Genomic DNA, 20,164 nt, shown 5'->3' on the forward strand with positions numbered 1-20,164 from the left:
CTGGGCTAATGTCTGTTATCTTTCTTTTTTGGCTTTGGGTTGGGAGCAAGTAGCCCCCAGGTATCCAATATGAATCTTGGTCCATAAATTGAAATATTTAAGAAATAGCCAGTGGTATGCTCATACAATGGAATACTATTCAGTTATGAAAAGTACTATTACATGCTACAACATGGATGAACCTAGAAAGCACGCTAAATAAAAAAAGGCAGATGCCAAAGACCATATATTGTATGATTCCATTTATATGTCGTATGCAGAAAAAGGAAATTCATAGATACAGAGGGTAGATTAGTGGTTACCAGTTGATAGGGGAAAGAAGAATGGAGAGTGACTGCTAATAGGTATGAGTTTTCTTTTTGGGTTAATGAAAATATTCTGTATTTAGATAGATCATGGTTATATTGGACAACATAGTGAATATGCTCAAAATCATTGTAGTGTGCACTTTAAAAGGGTGAATTTTATGTTATGTAAGGTATATTAAAATTTTTTTAAGTTGAGAAACAACTACCAATTCATGAACATAACCAAGGAATACTTTGAGCAACTTTGTGCCCACAAATTTGGTAACTTGGGTGAAGTAGACCAACTCCTTGAAAGACGCAGCCTGTTAAAGCTCAGACAAGGATAGATCACCTGAATAGATCTGTATCTTTTAAAGAAACTTAATCAGTTATTAATAACTTTCCCAACAGAAAACACGAGGACCAGATGATTTCACTGGTAAACTTTACCACACATTAAAATAACAAATGATACCAATTCTCCACAACAGCAATTATAAACTTTTTTCATCTCATGGCACACATAGACTAGTTACTAAAATTCTGCAGCACACCAAAGATGTTTTTGCTGATCTGACAAAAAATAGGTATAATTTTGATTTACAAAAAAATAATGATAATAGTAATTAATGTATCCTTTTTGCTCCAAAGTGACTTTTTAAAAAATCAGGTGCCTGTATTTGTATATAAGGATTTTTGGTACAAAGAATTAACAGATCAGACACAACCTTATTATGTAATATGACCAATAAGATGAAACTCTATTATATGACATATATTTATGGTTCAAGACAGGGCATTCACACTGGATAGTTATTGTTGTGTTGGCTGTTGTCATTTTTTAATTTGACGATTTAAAGGAAAATAAGTTAGTGCCCCTGACTAAATAGTCAGGAATTGCATATTTTAAAAATTCTTGTAGCACATTGGTTGAAAACTGCTGCTTTACAATATATTCCAGAAAACAGAAGCAGAAGGAACACTTCTAAATCATTCTATGAGGTCTGCATTACTCTAATACCAAAATCACCAAAGATATTACAAGAAAGGGATACTACAAACCAATATCCCTTATGACTATCAAAGTAAAAATTCTCAACAAAATGTTAACAAACTGAATCCAACAATGTATAAAAAGAATTATATACCACAACTAAGTGTGATTTATTTCTAGTATACAGGCTGGTTCATCATTTGAAAGTCAGTTAGTGTAATTTGTTATATCAACAGAATAAAGAAGAAAAACCATATGATCATCAATTGATACAGAAAAAGTATTTGACAAAATCCAATGTGCATTCACAATAAAATCTCTCAGCAAACTAGCAATAGAAGGGTAACTTCCTCAACAGATAAGAAATGTCTATAAAAGCCTTACAACCAACATCTTACATAATGCTGAGAAACTAGGTGCCCTCTACCTAAAATTAAGAACAAGGTAAGGATGTCCCTTTTCATTCCTCCTATTCAACTTCATACTAGAAGTCATAACTAATGCAATAGGACAGGAAAAGGAAATAAAAGATAAATGATTGGGAAGAAAGAAATAAAACTATCCTTGTTTGCAGGTGACATGATTATCAATATAGAAAACCACAAAGAACTGACAAAAAACTCCTGGAATTAATAAGCAATAATAGGAAAATTGCAGTATACAAGATTTATACAAAGAAATCTCTTGTTTTCCTATCTACCAGCAATGACATATTGGAATTTGAAATAAAAAATACAACATCATTAACATTAACACCAGAAAAAAATGAAATACTTAGGCAGAACTCTAACAAAATACGTTCAAGCAAGATCTATATGAGGAAAACTTTGAAACTGATGAACAAAATCAAAGAAGATGTAAAAAAATGGTGCTATATTCTATGTTTCTGGACAAGTAGACTCAATATTGCTAATATGACAGTTCTTCCCAACTTAATGTATAGATTCAATGCCATTCCAATCAAAATGCCTACAAGTTACTTTGTCTATGCCATCAAACTGATTCTAATAAATTTTATCGCAAAGAATAGCTAAAGCAATCTTGAATAAAAAGAACAAAGTTAGAGAACTAACACTACCTGACTTCAAAACTTACTATAAAGCTACAGTAATCAAGAGTGTGATGTAAGTGAAAGAACGGACATAGAGATCAATGGAACAGAATAGAGAGCCCAGAAAGAGACCCACACAAATATAAGCAATTGGCCTTTGACAAAGAAACAAAGGCAAGTCGATGGAGAAGGATTTGACAAATGGTGCTGGAACAATTGGGTATCTATGGCTACAAACAAACAAACAAAAAACGTGAATTGAGACACTAACCTTAAATCTTTTACAAAAATGAACTCAAAATGTGTCATATACCTAAATGAAACATGCAAAATTATAAAACATCTAGAAGACAACAGGAGAAAACTTAGATGACCTTGGGTTTGGCACTGAGTTTTTAGATATAACACCAAAAGCATGAAAGAAAAATGAAAACTTCTGCTCCATGAAAGTCACTCTTAAGAGAATGAAAAGACAAGCCATAGACTAGGAGAAAGTATTTGCAAAACATTTATCTAATAAAGGACACATATACAAAATATACAAAGAATTCTTAAACCTGAACAATAAGAAAATAAACAACCCAAGTTTAAAAAGTGGATAAAAGATCTGTTTATCACTCACCATAGAAGATATACAGATGACAAATAAGCATATAAAAAGATGTTCAACATCATCTGTCATTAGGGAATCAGAAGTTAAAACAATGAGATCCCTCTAAACATCTATTAGAATTGCAAAAATCCAAAACACTGATACTGTTACACCAAATGCTGACGAGGATTGTGGAGCAATGCTAGTAGGGATGCAAAATGGCACAGCCCCTTTAAAAGACAGTTTAACAGTTTCTTAGAAAGCTAAGAAGCCTTGTCACATAATCCAGCAATCATGCTTCTAAGTATTTATCCAAATGAACGGAAAACTTATTTCACACAAAAGCCTGCACATGACTGTTCAATTGCCAGAATTTAGAAGCAACCAAGATGTCCTTCAGTAGGTGAATGGGTAGACAAACTATGGTACCTCCATAGACTAGAATATTACTTAGCAGTAGAAAAAAATTAGCTATGAAGCCATGAAAAGATGTAGTGGAGCCTTAAATGCATATTACTAAGTGGAAAAAAAAAAAGCCAGTCTGAAAAGTCTACATAATGTATAATGCCAGTCGTGTGATATTCTGGAAAAGGCAAAGCTATAGATACAGCGAAAAGATCAGTGGTTTCTAGCTGTGGGAGCAAGGGGAAAAGATGAATAGATAGAGCACAGGGGATTTTTCAGGCAGGGAAAGTATTCTGTGTGATATCGTAGTGGTGGATACATGAGATTTTGTATTTGGCAAAACCCTAGAACTGTACAACCAAGTAAACTGTGACCTTTAATTAATACTGTTGCATCAATATTGGTTCATCAGTTGTAACAAATATACCTCAATTAATGGATGGTATTGTAAGACCGGAAACTGTGGGTGGAGGGGGTGTCGGAGGTGTAAAACCTGAAACAGTTCTAAGAATTAAAGTTAATAAAAAGAAAAGAAAAGAAAATAAATAACCATTTCTTGCATCAGCTGAAATCCAGCTCTGAGTTCCATCCCTCCTGCCTGGAGCTGTCCAGGAGCTCAGCGAGTTTTACTTCCCTGCCACAAACCTTCTCCAAGGTGGTGGCCTTGTTAGCATGGGACAGAGTGAGGGGAGGGAACAGTGGACAGGACGAAATAAATTAATAGCACCATGAATTGTGTGTGTTTGCACTCATAATGTCTGTGGCCTGAGGAGCAGCTCCTAGAAAGCTTGGGTTCTGCCCGGTCCCATCCTCTGGCCTCTGGCAGAGGACACACAGGGGAAGCAGGTCTTTGAGTCAAAGCAGGTCTTTGACCACGGGTGGCCAAAAATGACTGGGTCAACACCTCCGGGGACTGACTCACTGGGAAGTTACAATAGACGTAATTTCCCCTTGAGGCCTGAGGAATCTCCCCTGTTGCTTGTGTGGTCACAATGTCACGGCCTGGTCTTTGGGTGGGGCCTTTGGTTCGCAGAGCACGTTGGCACATTGAAGTAACGGTCCCACATGCATCTGGCCCAGCCCCAGGCGGGGCACCAGTGTTAGAGCCGTCTGCATGGTGGAGGAGCCGCTCTCATCAAAGCTGAAAGTCCAGTAGAGAAACCAGTTACCACACAGGCACAAGAGAAGCGGAGGGTGGGCACCCAACCCAGCCTGGGCGGCGGGGGGCAGGGGGTGGTTAGGTGGCCTTCCTTGAAAAAGGGACCTTGTAATGGAAGATGGAAAAATGCATCTTAGGAGCCACATCAAAAGCAGGGGAAGACGGTGGATGTGCTCCAGGCAGAGGGGGCCCACGCAGGAAGAGGTTCATGAAAGAGGGGTAAAGTGAGGGTGGGGCTGGTCAGGGAAGGCGGGCCCAGACCTCTCGGGGTCATGTCGCCGGGTTGGGGGGTTGAGCTTCGTCCTAAGGCATCGGAAAACCATAAGAAAAGCTTTAAAGGGCAGGGAAGGAGTGACGATCAGCTGCCCTTTTTGGGAGGCAACTCTGCATAGAACAAGGTCCGTGCCGTGATCCCACGTATGTAAGAAGAAAATGCATGTGTGTGGGTATGGATGTGGGCGTATAGATGCATTCAACAGGACTGGAAGCATAAGAGGCCAAACTGAGGAGGAGAAAACATTAAAGATTTATTCTATACACTTAGCATTGCATGACTCTTAAAAAAAAATTTATTTTTATATACAGTGAAATGCACAGATTTTATTGTACAGTTTGATGAGCTATGGAATATATATATACCTATGTAACCTATGCGCCTATCCAGCTGTAGAATATTTCCATCATCCCAAAAAGTTCCCTCATACCCATTCCTGGTTGACTCTCCCTGTACCTTCCAGAGACAACTACCATTTTGATTTATTTTATTATGGAGCAGTTTGGCCTGTTCTGGAACTTTCTGTAAATGGAACCATAGAATTTCTATCTTTTTGTGTCCAGCTTTATTCACACAATATGTTTTTTTTTAAGAGTTAATAAATTTTGTTTTGTTTTTTTAATTGTTTGTTTGTTTATTTATTTTTAGAAAGAGGGGAAAGGAGAAAGAGAGGGAGAGAAACATCACTATGTGGTTGCCTCTCACTCATGCCCCCAACTGGGGACCTGACGTGCAACCTAGTCATGTGCCCTGACTGGGAATCGAACCAGCGACACTTGGCTCACAGGCCAACACTCAATCCACTGAGACCCACCAGCCAGGGCCACACAATATGTTTTTGATGTTCATACTTGTTAGTACCCACATTAGTGGTTTGTTCGTTTTTATTCTTTGCATTGCTAAGTAGTGATGTATTATATGAATATACCAAATATAGTTTATCTATTTTCTTGGTGATGGATCGGTTGCTTCCAAATTGAGGCTATTATGAATAAAGCTGCTATGAACATTTGTGCACAAGCCTTTTTGTCAACGTGTACTTTCATTTATTGTGGGTAAAGAAGTGAAATTATTGGGCCAAAATGATAGGTATTTGCTAGCTTAATAAAAATGCCAAGCTGATTTTCAAAGATGGTTGGTCCACATCCTCACCAAGTTGGTATTGCTCATCTTATTAATTTTAGCAATTCTAGCGTAGTGAAGTTTCATCATGGCTTTAAATCTGCATTTTCCTGGTGACTAATGATGATGATGAACAACCCTGGCTGGTTTAGCTCAGTGGATTGAGCGTCGGCCTGCGAGCTAAGTGTCGCTGGTTCGATCTTCCAGTCAGGGTACATCAGAGAAGGAAAACTCTGACTCCAAAAAACCTCCGCTGCCTTGCGGCATACCTCTTCAGGGGAAAGGCTAAGGGAGTAAACCCCGACAGAAAATCCGGAGCCGGAGTCCCTAAGGCGGTTTGATGTTGTAGTCAACACCGGCAACTCCTGCGGCGCACCTGAACCCAAGCTGTATCGACTCCGTCTTTCCCTTGGATCCTTCAGCTGCGAAGAGAGGGGGGGTCTGCTGCATGGGCAACAGCAGACCCTCCATATCACCCTGCCCAGGCTCTGTAGCTTCAGCTTCACTGGAGAGGACACTCCAGCGTCATCGCAAGATGTCGATTCAACACGGGAGGAGACAGATACCGTGTCACTCCGAGTCGGACTGCACAGCCATTCTCGGCGGTGCAGATAGACTCTTAAGAAGCTACACCAGCGTCTCTCGAGACGGACGGCTGCCGCCGCCGCCGCCGCCGACGAATGATGATGAACATATTTTCTTGCGTTTATTGACATTGGATATTTTTTGTGAAGTGGCTGTTCTTATTTGTCCATTTCTGGGATACAAGTCATTTGTCAGTTATATGTATTGTGAATATTTTCTCCCAGTCTGTGGTCATTCTATAAATTTGTCATTTCAAAAATGTTTTATAAACGGAATCATACAGTTGGTAACCTTTTGGAGTTGGGTTTTTGATTCAACATAATTTCCTGGATGTTGTATGTATTAATAATTGTTTCCTTTTTATTGCTGAATACTGTTCCATGGCGCAGAGATGTACTCACCCACGGAAGGACATCTGGGTTGTTTCCAGTTTAGGGCTATTCAGAATAAAACCGCTTATTCTAAACATTCATGTACAGGTTTTTGTGGGAACATAGGTTTTCATTTCTCTGAGATAAATGCCCAGGGGTGAAATTGCTGGACCATATGGTAGTTCTAATGTATGTATTTAATGTTATAAATTTCCTTCGCAGGCTTTAGCCGTGTCCCACAAATTTTGTTATGTTGTATATTCATTTTCATTCTATTTGTTGTATTTTTGGATTTCCCTTGAGACTTCTCCTCTGACCCATTATTTAGCTGTGTGTTTAGTTTCTAAGTATTTGGAGATTTCCCTGTTATTTTTCTGTTTTCACTTTCTAGTTTGATTCTATTGTGGTTATAGAACACATTATAATTTCAATTCTTTTATTTTAATTTATTTAAAAATTGTTTAGCCCTGGCTAGTGTGGCTCCGTGGATTGAATGCCAGCCTGCAAACCAAAGAGTCACTGGTTCAATTCCCAGTCAGGGCACTTGCCTGGATTGTGGGCCAGGTCCCCAGTTGGGGGCGTGCAAGAGGCAACCACACATTGATGTTTCCCTCTTTCTCCCTCCCTTCCTCGCTCTCTAAAAATAAATAAATAAAATATTTTAAAATTAAAAAAAAATATATATATATATACATATATATATATATATATTCATGATTTTAGAGAGAGGGTAAGGGAGAGAAAGAAAAAAACATCAATGTGAGGGAGAAACATCGATTGGGTGGACCTTGACCTGGAATCAAACCCCCAGCCTTCTGGTGTACAGGGCGATGCTCCAGCCAATTGAGCCACCCGGCCAGGGCTGATTTTAATTCTTTTAAATGTGTTGAGATTGGTTTTATCACGCAGGATATGCTCTATCTTGGTATATATTCCATGGGTACTTAAAAAATATTTTGGGCAAAGTATTCTAGAAATATTGATTAGATCCTATTGGCTGGTGGTATTGGAGTTCTTTTGTATTCTTGCTCATTTTCTACCAATTGTTGAGAGAGGAATGTTGAAGTCTTCAACTATAATTATGGATTTGTCTATTTCTCCTTTTTGTCTTATCATCTTTTACTTCATGTATTTTGCAACTTTGTTGTTTGGTGAAATCACATTTAGGATTACTGTATCTTCTTGATGGATTGAACTTTTTTGTCATTATATAATGTTCCTCTCTGTCTCTGGTCATTTTCTTTGCTTGAGGTCAGCTCTGTCTGATATAATATAGCCACTTCTGCTTTCTTGTGATTAACATTAACATGATGTATCTTTGTACATTTATTACTTTCAACTTGCCTATATCATTATATATGGAAGTGAGTCTGTTGTAGAGTCATGCTTTGTAGTCCACTACCAATCTCTGTTTTTTAATTGGTATACTCAGTCCAATAAATTTAATGTAATTTTTGATAACTTGGAGCTTTAGTCTGCTGTTTTATTATTTCTTTTCTGTTGGTTTTTTTGTTTGTTTGTTTTGTTTTCTGTTCTGTTGTTATTCCTGAGTTTTTTTCTGCTTTTCTGTGGATTACTTGAATATTTTTTTTAGAATTCTTTTTGATTTTTTGATAATGTTTTTGTATGTACCTCTTTATATAGTGTTTTTAGTGGTGCTCTAGGTATTACATTATATATACATAGCTTATCAGTCTAATGATGTCATAATTTTACCAGTTCTAATGAAGTGTGGAAGACTTACCTTCCTTTAGGCCCCATTACCTTTCCCAAATATAATATAATTGCCTTACATATTTACTCTGCATACATTTAGAACCACATCAGACAATATTATAATTTTTGATTCAACCATCAAACATAATTTAGAAAACTCAAGAGAAGGAAAGTCTATTGTATTTACCCAGATTTTTGCTTGCCATGTTCTTTCTTCATTTCTGATGTTCCAAGATATTTTTCTTTTATAATCTTATTTCTAATTTCCTTTAGCCCTTCTTTTAGGGTAAGCTGCTGATGACAAATTCTCTTAGCTTTCCTTCATCTGAGAATGTCTTGATTTCCGCTTGGTTATAGGATGCTGGGTTTGACAGTTCTTTTCTTTCAGCTCCTGAAAAGTGTTGTTCCATTCCTTTCGGCCTCTGTAACTTCTGATGAGAAACCCACTGTCATTTGAATTGTTTATCCTCTAGACCAGTGGTTCTCAACGTTCCTAATGCCGCGACCCTTTAATATAGTTCCTCATGTTGTGGTGACCCCCAACCATAAAATTATTTTCATTGCTACTTCATAACTGTAATTTTGCTACTGTTATGAATCATAATGTAAATATCTGATATGCAGGATGTATTTTCACTGTTACAAATTGAACATAATTAAAACATAGTGATTAATCACAAAAACAATATGTAATTATATATGTGTTTTCCGATGGTCTTAGGCGACCCCTGTGAAAGGGTCGTTCGATCCACAAAGCGGTCGTGACCCACAGGTTGAGAACTGCTGCCCTAGGGGAAGGAATTGTTGTTCTCTTGCTGCTTTCAAAAGTTTTGTCTTTGTCTTTAGTTTTCAGAAGTTTGTGATGTGTCTTGGTGTGTGTTTCTGGGTTTTGTCCTGTTTAGGCTTCACACCGCTTCATGAGTCTGTAGTTTTATGTATTTTTCCAGATTTGCCAAGTTTTCAGTCATTATTTCTTTGACTACTTTTTCAGCTCTGCCCTCTCCCGCAGGTACTGGGATAACATGAATGTTAGGCCTTTTGTTATCGTCCCACAGATTCCTGAGGCTCTGTTAATTTTTCTTCAGTTTATTTTCTTTCTGTTGTTCAGACTGGATAAAGTTATTGTTTTATATTCAAGTTCATTGCTTATTCCCTCTGTCCCCGCCATTCAGCTGTTGATCCCATCCACTGAGTTTTTTATTTCATTTACTATACTTTTCAGTTCTAAAATTTCCATTTGGTATTTATTGTCTCTTCTAGTTCTTTGCTGAGATGTCTCTCGTTTTCATTTGTGCATAATTGTTCATTGGAGCATTTTCAATGATTGCTGCTGTAAAATCTTCGTCAGATCACTAACATCTGCTGACGTCTGCTGGTGTTCTCATCTATTGCTTTTTTTTTTATTTTTATTCAGCTTGAGATCATCCTTGGTCTTGATATCATAAGTTATCTTCTATGGAAACCTAGACACTTTGGGTATTATTAGAGTTATGAAGCTCTGGGTCTATTTAAACCTTTTATTTTAGCTGGCTTTCTCTAACAGGCCCTGGAAAGGGGGATTGGGGGCAGGGTACCCCACCTTGTCACTGTGGGTGAGTGCAGAAGTCCACGGCCCATTCTCGACTTCCCCTGGGATCTAGGCAGTGCTCTGGGCATGCTGGCTTCCCACTAGGGAAGCACTGACACCTCCCTCCTGGCTGGGAGGGACAGGCATGCCTCATGACTGTCCACTGGCACCAGGAGAAAATGATCTCATTACCACTGGGCAGTAGTGAAAGTCCTGACTCCCTGGCTAGGCTTCCTCTGACACCACTCCAGAGTTGGGGGTGGGGTGCTCTTTACTGTCCAGTGGGGCTGTGGGTATGAAAAGCTTGCCCCTTGCTTGGCTTTCTCAGATCCCACCATGGTTAGGGCTCCCTAACCTCACTGTACACAGCCTGGCCAGAGTGACATCTAAGCTCCCCATCCGGGCCTTTGCTAGTGAAGATAGTACCGTAGTTTCTTCTGCAGTTTTTGGCTGGAGTAGAGAAATTATTGTCTTAAATTTTTCTGTCTTGCTAAGCTAACCCTTTCCTGGTCCTTTGGCTCGAGAAAGCAGGCTTTTCTTTGTTGTCTGTGTGGTTGGTTGGTTGATTGGTTGTTTTTGTCTGCACCCATTGGTGTTTTCATCTTGCTGGCTCTTTAGCGCCAAGTCTAGGATATACAAGGCAAAAAGGACACCCAGGGATTTTGCCACCATGTCACTTCTTGTTCCCAAGGTCTCTACCTGGTCTGCCTTCTCTCCATCTTTCAGAGTCCTTTATGCTAGTTTTTTTGTTTGTTTGTTTTTGTTTTTTTAATACAGTGTCCAAGGTTTGTATTTGTACTTAGCAGGATGAATAGGGAAAAGTACATCTACTCCCCTTTTCCAGAACCACTGGTCCATTTTTTATATACTTAACACCAATCATTTGTGTGATGAAAACAGTGCATAAAATGTGTTATTCAAATGTTTGTAGAAAAATTAAAATTACATCTAATCTTGCCTCTCGGAAGTAACCACTGTTAATGTGGCCGGTGGTCACAGAGAGTAGTTTTTCTACATGTAGTTGTAGACCTTTAAAAACCATAACTGGAAGCATCTTAGGGTCCTTTTGGTCACAATTACGAGAAATGAACCTGTGCTGTGTACAGAAAAAAAGGAACTTAGCAAAAGGGCACTAGAGCATCTCGTAAGACCATTGCTAAGCAAAACTCAGAGTTGCCTCTCTCCCACCTGCCTTGGTCTTCTCTGCCTGTTCTGCCGGGTCTGTCACCCTCCACTTATTCTTCCCAGGTCACCAGAACCTCCAAGTCACCAAGTCCAGTGGCCACTTCTCTGCCCTGACTTTATGGGCCTTGCAGCTGGGTCCCGCACTCCCTCGTGTTCTGAGTTTCTGTGACATCATGTTCTCCTCTTCCTTTATGAGCTGCACCTGCTCAGTGTCCTTTTATTGATCCTCCATGTGCCACCTCCTAACACTGGATGCCCCACGGCTGAGAGGTGCCACGCTCTCTCGTCACACAGTTCACAGTCTCTGTGACCACTATACTCAGCTCCCAAATCTAGAGCTGCCATCCAGACCTCTCCATTGGGGTCAAAGTGGGATAAAGCGTGGACAAAGCAGGACTTTTGTTCTCCCCTCTCATATTGTCTTCTTCCCAAATTTCCCCATCTCAGCGAGTGTGACCCAGCAACCTTCGTTGAAGGAAGAGACAGAAGGTCAAATATCTGAAAAGGCTGCTCACCCACTTGAGCGCCAGACTTTAATCAGCCACGATGCAAAGTCGGCTGCCCACCTTCTATAGAGATTTTGACCTGAACTGGAGTCTGGATTTCCTTAATCCATTTCCCTCTGAGTTAGACATAATGTCAGTCCTTGACACTGGCCTGTCAGTCCTGGTTTTCAGTGTGGATTGTGTGCATTTGTATTCCTTTCTCATCATGAGTATATTTGGTAAGAAGTTGGGGGACCCTGCATCGATGCCCACTGTCCCAATGTCACAGCACATAGCCCCGAGAGAGTTCTAGACTGGGCCAAATAGAGCTCTTGAAATCAGTGTCTGTTTCATAAAAAGTTGTAAAAAATCACACCTGGCCAAGTATCAGGAGGAGTGTCTGATTTCAGTTCTTGTCCACAAACATCGATGGTTTCTTTTCTTATTAAAGAAGTTTTTCTTGAACTAATAAACCACTTTCATGAATGGGATATAGAGGGAAGAGGGGAGAGATTTCTCTTATTTAATTGTGCAAGAGTTTAAAGAGAAAAGGAGATTAAAGAAGATGGATATGCCTGTGCCTGAGAGCCGTGACCTGCTGTTGGATTAACAGAGAGGCAGTGGGGTGCCGATGGTTTTCACTCGGGGTGGGAAGAAAAGATAGTGGAGGGAAGAGAGGACGGATTAGGCCAGTCCCTGCCCCCCTTTTCCCACTGGTAAAGTGTCTGGAGATCACAGTGCTCTATAAAATCTTTGCCGCTAACTAGGAAATATTCATTCCTGTCTTGAAAACTGAAAATGATTCTGCAGAAAGTGCACAGCCTGTAAGGAACGCAATTCACCGCAACCACGGTTCTTTTCCACATCCAGAAAAAACCGGAAAGCTGCCAACATATTGGGCTGGCCAAAAAGTTCCTTTGCTTTTTTCCCCGTAAGGTGGCTCTTGTAGCACTTAGTTGCCTTTGACTTCATGTGAAACAATTTGGTTAGATTGTGTCGTGACAGTGTGCTTTTAAAAGAAATCAAAATTGGTAAATTTTTGTGTAGCCATTTTAATATGAAAGATGGAAGAAAATTATGCTTCATTGTTTCAAGAAAGGTAAAAACGCAACTGAAACACAAAGAAAAGACTTGTGCAGCGCACAGAGAAGGCGCTGTGACTGATGGAACGTGTCAAAGTGGTTTGTGAAGTTTCATGCTAGAGATTTCTCACCGGACGATGCCCCACAGTCAGGTAGACCAGTTGAAGTTGATAGCGACCAAATTGAAACATTACTTGAGAACAATCAACGTTCTATCACGCAGGAGATAGCCGGCATACTCAAAATATCCAAATTAATAAAGTTATTGGTGAAAATGAAAAAATGTGTCTTTTATTTAACAGAAAAAAAACTACATGGACTTTTTGACCAACCCAATATGCATAAATGGCCTTTCTTGAGGTTTTACATCTACACTCTTATTTATTTATTTTATTTTGCCTTGTTATTCTGAGGGCACTTGTTGGCAAACAAGACAGGCTCTACATTTCAAAGGAGGCAGATTCAACAGTCTCCAGGGCCAGGTGCCCATGGTTAGCCTAGGGGCATATGGAGTTTGGTAGCGCCTGGAGTTTGTACTTTAGTAAATTCTCAGCCTTTCCCTGGTTCCCACCTTGGCAATCGTTTCAGTTTGCCCATATCTGGCTCCATTATGGATTCCTTTAATGTGCAGAGAGAAGCTGAACTGCCTAGGACAGGCCAGGAAAGGACATATACCACTTACCAGCCAAGAGAACGCTCTGTGCCTCATCTTTAAGATGGTAATAAGAGAGTATCTGCTTCATATAGATTCAATGGGTTAATTCGTAGGAAACACCTGGAACAGTGTCTGGCACACAGCAAGCCCTCAGTTAGCATTAGCTGCTATTACAGTCATTACGTGCGAGGGCAAGTTCATGCATCCTGCTTTCTTTGCAGTACTCTTCCAGGCGGTTCCCCGGGTGGAAGGAAGTCAGGTGGACCCAGGTTCAAATTCTCCCTAGTCTACTTGCTCGTTTCACAACCTGGGAAAGTCATTCAGCCGCTAGGAGCTGCGCTTTCCTCATCCTCGTGTGTGCAGAGCTTTATGGGGTTCTTCAGAATCAGTGAGGCCGTGTGCTTCAAGCCCTGCGCACAGTCCCTGACACAGAGTCAGCGCTGTATACACGTTAGCATCTGTCTCCTTCCCTCCCTCCTCTGTTCCTCATCTCATTTCTTCTTAGTCTTAACACAACTTTGTCTTCCTGAGCACTCCTGGGCCCTTTTCTTGGTAAAGAAGAGCGTGGGCAAAGTTGGGAAGTAGGTAAAGGCTTATCTGCGCTCTCCTAGCGGTTCCCCTTTTCACAGGCTCTGCTTCATCTTGCTCCTCCCGCCCCCCCCCCCGCCCCCCAATGCCACCTCCACCTACCTTTTCGTGTTTCCTCCCTCGCCCGGCCCTGGAGTCCTTCCTCTGCCCACTGTCCACTGTCACTGCCCTAAGAGACTCATTTGTTAGGTAAATGTTCATCCAGGGATCTTGCATCTTGAAAAAGAAGCCAGGACAGAGGAAGTGAGTAACCCTAACCCAAGGGACTGAATCACTGACAGTGAGAATCCTTGGAAGCCCCAAATTATAACGCAGAGGCGAAACCGCACACTCAGTCCTTTGGGTAGAAAACCGCAGAAATGATTTCCCACGAACATGGCATAGGAAAGAACGTGGGCTTTGGGAGTCAGGCCAACTTTGGATGTGTTTCTAGCTCAGGCCGTAGGAACTATGAACCCAGGAACATGGGCAAATAAATGGCTGACTCTCCCTGTACAGCAGGAATTGTGAAAAACTGTGATTATGTCATGGAGTGACTATGATCATTAAACAGTTGCAGTGTGACCTTCCTTTGAGTTAATAAAGCCATTGTAGCAGTCATAACCTGCAGTTCTTCCACAGGAACAGCTGTAAACCTACTTTGGGCCGCACTCGTGTATCTTCTTTGCAGGACTGTTTATTCAAGTCCTCTGTTCATTTTTAATTGGGTTGTGTTGTTGTTGAGTTTATAAGAGTTCTTTATACATTCTGGTTACTAACTTCTTATCAGATATATGGTTTGCAAATATTTCCCCTATTCTGTAGGTTTCCTTTTCACTCTGTTGTTTCTTTTTGAGGCACAGCGTTTTTAAATTTAAATTTTTCTATTTTTTCTTTTCTTGCCTGTGCTTTGAGTGTCATTGACAAATCTAGTGTGACGAAGCTTTTCACCTATTTTTTTCTAAGAGTTTTATAGATCGAGCTCTTTACACGTTGTGATCCATTTTGAATTAATTCTTTATAATATTGAATCTTCCTAACAACAGAGTATGCATTTCCATTTATTTGCCTGCTTTTATGTCCCTCAGAAGTTTTATTTCATTCAAATTTTGCACTCTTATAAAGTTTATTTTTTCTTCTTTTGTTCTTTTTGCGGCTATTATCTGTGGGCTCTTCTTCTAACACAATTTCTGGTTTTTTATTTGTATTATTGAACAACATCAATTTCTATTTTAATTTGTACCCAACCACTTTACCTAATTCTATTTTGTGATAGCCATTTTTTCAGTTGGTTATTTTGGGTTTCTATAAGCATTTTGAGGGTGAAAAATGAATTATGCCAATATCGTATTTGTTAAAGCTATAATTTAAAGTGAGCCTCAATGAATGACATATGGCATAGTCTTAGGAAGTACCTAGCCCACACACTCATTCTGAAGTTACTCAAAATACCTCAGCTGAGCAAGAAATGAATCACAATAAAGAACTAGTAAAGAGGGACGTAATGGTACAAAGCAATCAAAACAGCGAACAATGAAATAAATCAAACACAGAGCCACTGTCCAAAATAAACAATTGCTATTATCATAATACAATTGCTGTTATTACATTTTCTATAAATGTCAAAAGTATTTAAATAATTGTGATCTAGTGTAAAAATAGTTACTATAAATTGGACCTCTGTTAAAGAAAATGTAATGTTACAACATTAAGATTAAAAGAGGGGCTGAAATCTAGATTTAGATCTTTGCTAATAAAACTTTAAATCTTGATTACAATGAATGATATCATCAAAAACCCAAATTCACAAAATGGACACGTGAAGAAGTCAAATACCTAAACAGCCCCAAAACTCCAGAAGAAATTTGCAAAAGAATTCTAAAAATAACCTAGAAGAGAGAAGCTGAGGCCACTCACTGTGGGGCAGCAGAGGCCGATTCCCGCTTAAGCAACAGGTGCCATGAATCTCCGGGGTTCTAGGCTCAGTTTCTTGGCATAGATCTTCCACTTTCTCATCTGAGCAAGTCACTTCGCTGCTCAGAGCCTTCCTTTTTTATCTGCAGAATGGGAGAGTCGCACCAGATGATCTCTAAGGTGCCCTCCTAATTTTATAGTCTAGTGAATGTGTATGTGTATTTGTAAAATAGAAAACATTACTTTCCAAGCCTGATTAGGCATCAGAATCATCCAGGGTGTGCCTTATTTCTTAGTCCAATGTCAAAGGCATCTAGAGTTGGGCAGCAGACTTCTGTATGTTAGGAAAGTACCCTGATAGTAAATAGTAAATAGACAGCATTTACTGAAATGCTTGTGGTATGCCACGGACTGTTCTAAACCTTTTTCATATATTAACTTAATCTGATCAAACTTGAGCTCTTGCAAACCCCAAGAGCACACCTGGCATATTCTGTCCTCTCAGGTGACACCACATCAGTGATAGACTCAAATGCAAACTGGGCATCAACACCTTATGATAACATGGGGTCAAAGGTGTCATCAAGATGTTCCAGAACAGATTCACCACTAACTGTGGAGAGATCGCCACGCACATGAAAACGCAACTTAGCCATTCTCACAGAGAGCCCTCAGAAGCCCTTCGAGAGCCCCAGAGGATCTCCACCCCCGTTTAGGAACAACGATTTAGGGGATTTTAGGGCAGGCAGCCCTGCACCTGTCTATCCACCAGTAACTAGGAACTGTGCGTATACAGGAAATAGCAACTTTAAACAAGTTTATGAAGGGCAGTAAGGCATTGGATAACCTTCAGAAGGATACATGAAGGATATGGAAGGCTATACAGCTATAAAAATAGCCTCAGAGCCGCGGGTGCCTCCACCCGGCTTCCCCTGACGGTGGCAACGCACATAACCTGGCGCAGTTGTCAAAACAAGGGACAACAGGTACAATACTGTACAACGCTGTCGGCTTCATTTGGATTTTAGCTGTTTCCCCCCAAATGTGCCCTTTCAGTTCCAGAATGCAGCCCAGGGTCCCACACTGCATTTAGCTTCTTGTGTCTCCTTAGTCTCCTCCAATCTGTGACGGGGCCTCCGTCTTTCCTTATCTTTTATGACCTTGACACTTTGGTGAGTACTGGTCAGTTATTTTACAGGATTTCTTTCAGTTGAGTTTTGAATGATTTTTTCTCATGACTAGATTGTGTTTATGTGTTCTGGGACGCATCTCACAGAAGTGATGCCATGCGCATGTCCCTCTTGGTGCATTATATCTGGGGAAATGTGATGCCGATATGTCTTCTTAGGGGTGATATTGACTTGGATCGTGAGATTTAGGTGGTGCTGAGTTTCTCCGCTCTAAAGTTATTACTTTCCCCTTTGTAATTGATCGATGTCTTGGGGGGAAATACTCTGAGATTATGCAAATATCTTGTTTCCTCTCAGATTTTCACCCATAGATTTTAGCATTCATTGGTGGCTCTTGCCTGCAAAGTTATTACTGTGGTATTTGCCTAATGGTGATTTTGTATTTCTCTCATTCCTCCCACATTCATTAACTGGAATTCTTTTGTAATGAAGACCTATTTCTTCTCCTCTGCTTATTCATTTTGTTTTATTATTTATAACAATACTGTAGACTCTCGTTATATATTTTGTTTGACACTCCTCATCCTTTTGCAAGTATTGACTTATTTTCTGGCACTACAGGGTGCTCCAGGTTTAGCTTGTATAGTTCCTGCCCCAGTCCTAGCATCAGCCATCTCTCTAAGGAGCCCTGGTTCCTTTGATTAGAGAGTGGTATTTAGAAACCAAGATCTGGGCACTAGGTGTGCTCATTGCTACTGGGGCATTGTTGCTTTTAGGCTCTCTTAGCAGGCGGAGCTAGAAAATATCTGTATGCATGTTAATCTAAGCATGTACACATTTTTTACTTTCATATATATCTGTATATACACTAAAAAACATGAGTTCATACTGATGTCTCCAGTTTCAGTCTAACACCATAAGGTTGGTTCATTCTGGGCTTCCTCCTTTTCCTTATTTGTAACTTGTTTCTGCAACAGTGAGCAACTGGCTCTCATTGTCTATGATATGTTACTTCTTCATTTAATCCTAGCATATGCATAAAGGAGTTTCAGGATTTTTGTGTAGCCCACATCCCTATGAGAAACAATATTTGTATATAGCTTTTTTCTTTGGCCTTATGGTGTCCAGTCAAAATGCTATTTTCCAAAGTTACTCAGGTTCGTTCTTTCACTCCCCATCCCTTTCAGTGTGGTCATGGTAATCAGTTATAATGCAGTTAGGTTAATTAAGTTGTTATTGTTTGTGTTCCATGCCTGTCCTTCCCCCCATACCCTGTTTCGTTTGCGGTATTTATTTACTGTGGGGTGTGTAGAATATTGCTGTGGTCCTGAATGCCCAAACAATACATAAGGTATCCCCAGGAAGTGTTGCTACTCCTCATTCACTCCCAGCCTCTGCCCTCTCCTTTCCACCCCTTTCTCACCCCAATCTCTAGTTTCTGGTATATACTTCCTGTACTGGAAGTGAGAATTTTTAAAATTAGGTCTCAGAAGAGATTCTGCCTTAAGCAATCACAAGGAAGGGAGTGAGGGCAGGAAGGGAGGTCAAGCCACAGGGGACAATAGGAAGGGGGAGAGGGAGGAGCGTTCCAGGGCTGAAGCAGGTGCGGTCAGAGTGGGACCGCAGGCCTTGGTGTCTCTCCTATTCCTGTCTGTGGGGCTATGGCTTCAAAGCACAGGCCTAAAATATTTCAGAGCTGCAGGGAAGCTGGGGGGACCATGCTTGCCTCCCTACGGGATGTGGGCCCTCCACTGTTTGAGAAGAACCCCCCAAGGAAAGACACCCTCTTCCCTGCCCCATGTGGAGCCGCCGCAGGATGTGGGGCCCAGGCACATCCTGGCCCTCTGACCAGTGCTGCACTTTAGGGAAGAAGACCCCTGGTTTGCACCCACACGGCCCTGTCCGGTTCAGGGTCCGCAGTAGAGACTCATCCTTACTGGCTCAGAAGAGGAACTTGGAGGTGGGGCCCAGCGCCATGCTGGATGTTTCAACACTGTCCGGCCGCGGATGTGGGGGCATTCCCATTCCGGCCGCCGTGGGAATTTCACAACAGGGCGGGAGTGCCGTGCTAGGGGAAGCCAGCCTTGCTTGCTAAGCCTGTGAAACAAGACTTCATCCCTGGGGAGAGAGCGATGGCACCCTCTTCCCCCTTCATCTCCGCCCCAAAGCCACTGGGATTCTGCTGACAAGTCATAAGAAACAGCTGATGACCGACTCATCAGACAGAAGCGAGCATGCAAAGGACCAGGCAAAGGACCAGGCAGTGAGCTGGGTTAACCACTAGGGTAGCTGCGCTGACCATCCCGGCTGCGCCCCCAGCGCCATGGACAGGTCCTGCCTCTGAGAGAAGATTGGGGGCAAGCTCTAGATGGCCTCCAATGCCAGGGAGGCTGGCCTGCCAGGATCTCTGCCAGTGCCCACCCGTGAGGAAGGCCTGGGTTGCCTCCATTGAGCAGCCGGGACACTGAGGCCGGGCGATGAGAAGTGCCAGTGGAGAAGGAAGGAGGTGTGAGCCAGCAGGCTCGGCAGGGGTGTGGGGGAGCAGACTTCCGCCTCTGTGGACAACACTGTGTGCTGGCCCCTGAGGATGGCAGTGAGGCTGAAGGGGAGTTGGCTGAGACTTCATTTGCATCTCGTGTTTGCATCAGCTACAGTGGGACACAACAGAGCGGGGTGACTCATTTCCATCTCGTGACACAACAAACAGGTCCATTGCAGCGGGGCTGGGCACAGGGTGTCTTTAAACCCAGTCCCCGTGATAAGGCCGTTGCTCCAGACTAGAGACTCCTGGTCCCGAGGGCTGCCGTGATCATCACCCAGGTCAGCCAAGAACACTGCTTCTGTGAGCCCTGGTCCTCTGTTTGGGGGGTGGCAGCTGTGTAGACAGACATGGTGGCCTAAGACTCCTAGCAACTGGGAGTCTGGGTCACATAAGCCAGATTGTGTTATTATAGATCGCTGAGTCTTCACTTGTGAGGTGGAAGCATGAATGGGTTTTATTTTTCTTCTAGTAACTGCGTTTG

At 41.4% G+C, this 20,164-nt stretch overlaps 1 protein-coding gene across 3 annotated transcripts in view; it reads left to right on the forward strand.

Annotated features, from left to right (window-relative positions):
* The window catches only part of PIK3R5 (phosphoinositide-3-kinase regulatory subunit 5), a 67,964-nt gene that overhangs the window by 19,570 nt on the left and 28,230 nt on the right, over nucleotides 1–20,164 (forward strand). The window contains exon 1 of one of the 3 annotated variants that reach the window (XM_090291417.1): nucleotides 19,859–19,961. The exons of the other annotated variants lie outside the window; for them this stretch is intronic. The gene's annotated coding sequence lies outside the window, so the exon portion shown is untranslated. Of the gene's footprint in view, nucleotides 1–19,858; nucleotides 19,962–20,164 lie in introns of those variants that run through there. 3 annotated transcript variants of the gene reach the window in all.

This window comes from Furipterus horrens, unplaced genomic scaffold, assembly GCF_987537825.1.
Source record: "Furipterus horrens unplaced genomic scaffold, mFurHor1.1.pri manual_scaffold_11, whole genome shotgun sequence".
Classification (NCBI taxonomy): Eukaryota; Metazoa; Chordata; class Mammalia; order Chiroptera; family Furipteridae; genus Furipterus; species Furipterus horrens.